Raw genomic sequence first — 4,075 nt, 5'->3', positions numbered from 1 at the left:
ATCAACTGGGATCAGCTAACTTCACATGGCACTGGGGCAGGTTCAAAGGCTATATGTATAGGTACTGGCCTGGGGTCAAGGACTGTAAAACCTGCCCAGTATTGGTTTACAGTAGCCCACCACCAAGTCTCAAGAGTTGGGTCAGGATGAAAAAGTCAGCCCCATCCTGGCACCAAGCTGAGTCACAGCTGGGTCTCTTAGTCACTAAGCCCTGTGCAATCTTGAGGGTGCACACCAGGCCCATGGGAGTCTGCCAGTGCTACATGCTGAAACAGTAGCATTCTATGGAGGCACAGGTCTCCACCTGATGCTGGTGCATCTCTAAAGGCCCCATCTTTTATCACTGGACTTGGGGTACAGGGCTTTGGGCTCTATCAGGCACTGGGTTTTACAATGGCAGTTCAGACTCTGATCAGCACGGGAGTTTTGACCTGCTCCGTTTCCGACCTGGGCCGGTTCACCCCTCCTTAGGCAACCTGGTGGTCCCCTGCTCCCGGGAGGTCACCATATTGATGCCGAACTTAGTGCGGACACCCGATCGGCATAGCGCATGACAGCCCAGAACTCCTGGACTCAAGCGATCCTCCGGCCTCAGCCTCCCGAGTAGCTGGGACTACAGGCACGCGCCACCGCGCCCAGCGGCAGTTCAGATTCTGAACCCCAAGGCACAGCCCTTATTTCTCTTTTCATACTCCCCATTGGCTAGATTATTGCCCTGCTCTCAGTTGGAGGTCAGAGGAGGGATAGTGGAAGTGGTCTCATAGCTGCCTGGCTTCAAAGATTTCCTGTACTTACTTTGCATTGGGCCTGGGGTCATGATCCATGGGGCTGTGTCTGGCACTGGTTTTTCTTGTGGTGAGACTCGTACCTGATTTCAAGTCTAGGGATTGAATTTAATTCACTGTCCCTTCCCAAGCAGAAAGCAAGCCATTTCTTGCTATGCTGTGCTACCAGGAGCTGGGGAACGGATGATGGCGGCAACTCTTTCCTTCCGCTTTCTTCAGCATATCTTTTCTTACTGTTAACTAAAACCGTGACTTCCTGCATGATTAGCTGTTGAAAAGGTGCCTCTGTGGGGAGATATTTGAACATTTTACTCAGTTGCCATCTTGTTCCATCTCCCTCTGTAAAATTTTTAATTATTTCTTGTATGCATGTATTTCAAAATTTTTAAACTTATTTATTTGAAAGGGAGAGAGAGATTCCATTCACTGGTTTGCTCCCCAGATGCCCACAATAGCCTAGTCTAGGCCAAGCTGAAGCCAGGATCCTGAGACGCCATCTGAGTCTCCCTTGGTGGTGGCAGGGTACTAAGTGCTTGAGCCATTACCTGCTGCCTCTCAGGGTGCACATTTGCGGGAAGCTAGATCAGAAGCAGGATAGGGACTCTGAACCCAGGCACTGTGATATGGGGTGTAGGCATTCCAAGTTGTGTCTTAACTGCTGTGCCAGATACCTGCCTCAGGTTTCAGAATTTTTGCACCAAAATAAATGTGTCTTTTAGTTCCATTTTCTAAGAACTTTGTGAAACCCCTTGTATATTTATCCTGGCTTTCATATTGCACAATGTATACATGTATGGATATAGCACATGAATATGTATATTTTATGTATTAAATTTTTTTTTGGACAGGCAGAGTGGACAGTGAGAGAGAGAGACAGAGAGAAAGATCTTCCTTTGCTGTTGGTTCACCCTCCAATGGCTGCCACAGCCGGCGCGCTGTGCCGATCCAAAGCCAGGAGCCAGGTACTTCTCCTGGTCTCCTATGCAGGTGCAGGGCCCAAGCACTTGGGTCATCGTCCACTGCACTTCCAGGCCACAGCAGAGAGCTGGACTGGAAGAGGGGCAACCGGGACAGAATCCGGTGCCCCAACCGGGACTAGGACCCGGGGTGCCGGCGCCGCAGGTGGAGGATTAGCCTATTGAGCCGCAGCCCCGGCAGTATTAATTAAAAATTAAAAAATTTTAGAAAACAAAATAAAGGGGAGTATTGGAAATGTATTAAGACTCATGGAATCAGAAGAAAGCCAGGGAACTAAAAATTTAAAACATGCTGGAAACAATGATGCATCCTCAGGCAGAAGCACAGATAATTCGCACTGAAGGTATCTCTGGTGAAATGTGACCACTGACACAAAAGTTCCCATGGATTCTGCCAGCACCAACATCAGCAGCGTGGTCACGTCAATGAGCTGAGCATCCACTTCCCCATGTCCTTGAACCACACAGCTAAGATTCCAGATTTCAAACTGATTTTTCATGTTTAGGTCACATGTTCATCCTCTAGCTGTAACTTTCATAACAGAGAGGCTGTAGTGGAAATTCAGTCTGGCCAATTCCTAACCCAAAAACAATATGTGAAGTGGCAGAGGCCCAACTCCTTAAACTCCTTATTGTAAGGCAATTTAGGGTACTCCTGAAAAGGAGGAGTAAGCAATGGTGTACTTGCTTCATTAATAAAAGAAAAGTTCAGCTGTTATTAAGTTGAATATGTGAATATTTTCTCCCCAGACTTGCAAAAGACTGAGTCAAATTCAGACACAGGGGTAGGCATTTGGTACAGTGGTTAAGTCTTGGATACAAGAGTGCCAGGTTTGAGTCTCTGATACAATGCTTCTGATCCAGTATCCTGCTAATGCGTACCCTACGAGGCAGCAGATGATGGCTCAGGTACTTGGGTCCCTGCCACCCACATGGGAGCCCAGAAGGAGTAGGATGTTCCTGACTTCAGCCTGTCTCAGCCCTTACTGATGTGTGCATTTGGGAAATGAACCAGTGGCTGGAACAATCTCTTTCTCTCCCCCCGACCCTGCAACCACTGTCCTTTTCAAATAAAAATTAAAATAAATACATAAAATAACATAAAATCCTGGCATAAGCACTATTAAATATTCCCCCAAATCATACGTGCAATGCTTATTGCAATTAGATATTTATTTCAAAAGATGGGCTCATCTGCTCAGAAAGGAAATTAACTTAAGAAGTTTGCTATTTGTGATAGCTGTAATACCAATACCTTCCCTTTACCACCTAGAAAGTAAATAGATCATGCAGGATTTATCACAGTTAAGTTTAAATGTACAAATGAAACACCTGACCCAGTCAGAATGATGTCCATTAGTTGTTTAATGCAATATTTCAGAAGAGTAGTATTAGGAGCATTAAATAAATAAATTGAAAAGATATCATGAAACTATGAATTCTAAAGAACCCAACCAACCCCTTGTGACCCCTTTGAACCAAAAGACCACATACAAAAAAATTAATGGAACAAAGAAAATAACTTGACAAAGAAATTGGAAAGGAAAGGAAATTACTGCATGTAACCACAACTGGGGACAGATTGTATCACAGGATTATTAGAATTTGGAGGAAAACATTATTATTTTTTAAATTGAATTGGATTATTTATTACAGTTCTAAAAAGTATTGAACATGAGGAAGATTCCTAGCAAATATTAGATTATACCAGGAAATAATGTATATGAGAGGAGCGTCTCAGAGATAAATCTCTATATAAACATTACAAATATTAAATTTTTCTTCTTGTAGCGCCAATCTGATAAAAATTGCTCTTCTATTTTATAAATAGCAGGTGCTGTAATTCTGCTTTCTTACCTTTGCAGATAGAAACAGCAGTGTTTTTCAGAGGTGACAACTATGGCATCATTTTCATGAGTAGTCCACCTGGTGATCCTCGTGAGGGCAACATAGAACTCTTTTGCGGGGGTGGGTAGTTTTACATTTAACTGCAGGGCTTTAGCTAATTAACTCCTTCTACTTCTGCTTCTATCTTTCCAAATTCAAAATCCCTCCCCAGCCCTGCTTTCCAGGAAGCCCTGTCTGAATGCCACAGAGTTTTCCTAGCCATGCCTAGGCTCACCTCATGCTTTTTTATGTAACTGTACTTATCACAGTGGTTTGGTGTGGCTTTCTCTTGTACTACAGAGTACTATGAATATCTCTTTTCCCCAACAGATTATAATTTATTTGAAGACAAATAATATATGAGGGATTTTTAGAAAGTTTATGGAAAATACATGCATTCTGAACAAAATGATGGAGGGGTTTCAA

The 4,075-nt window shown here is 43.7% G+C and overlaps 1 non-coding gene across 1 annotated transcript; it reads right to left on the bottom strand.

Annotated features, from left to right (window-relative positions):
- Window positions 1-339: 339 nt before the first annotated feature.
- On the bottom strand, window positions 340-640 carry LOC149128692 (signal recognition particle RNA). Its single transcript, XR_016227749.1, has one exon.
- Between the last annotated feature and the right edge of the window lie 3,435 nt (window positions 641-4,075).

This window comes from Oryctolagus cuniculus, chromosome 1 (assembly GCF_051225735.1).
Source record: "Oryctolagus cuniculus isolate XC-2025 breed Fujian yellow rabbit chromosome 1, ASM5122573v1, whole genome shotgun sequence".
Classification (NCBI taxonomy): Eukaryota; Metazoa; Chordata; class Mammalia; order Lagomorpha; family Leporidae; genus Oryctolagus; species Oryctolagus cuniculus.
Note: the sequence above shows the minus strand (reverse complement) of the source record. Positions and strands in the feature narration are given on the sequence as shown.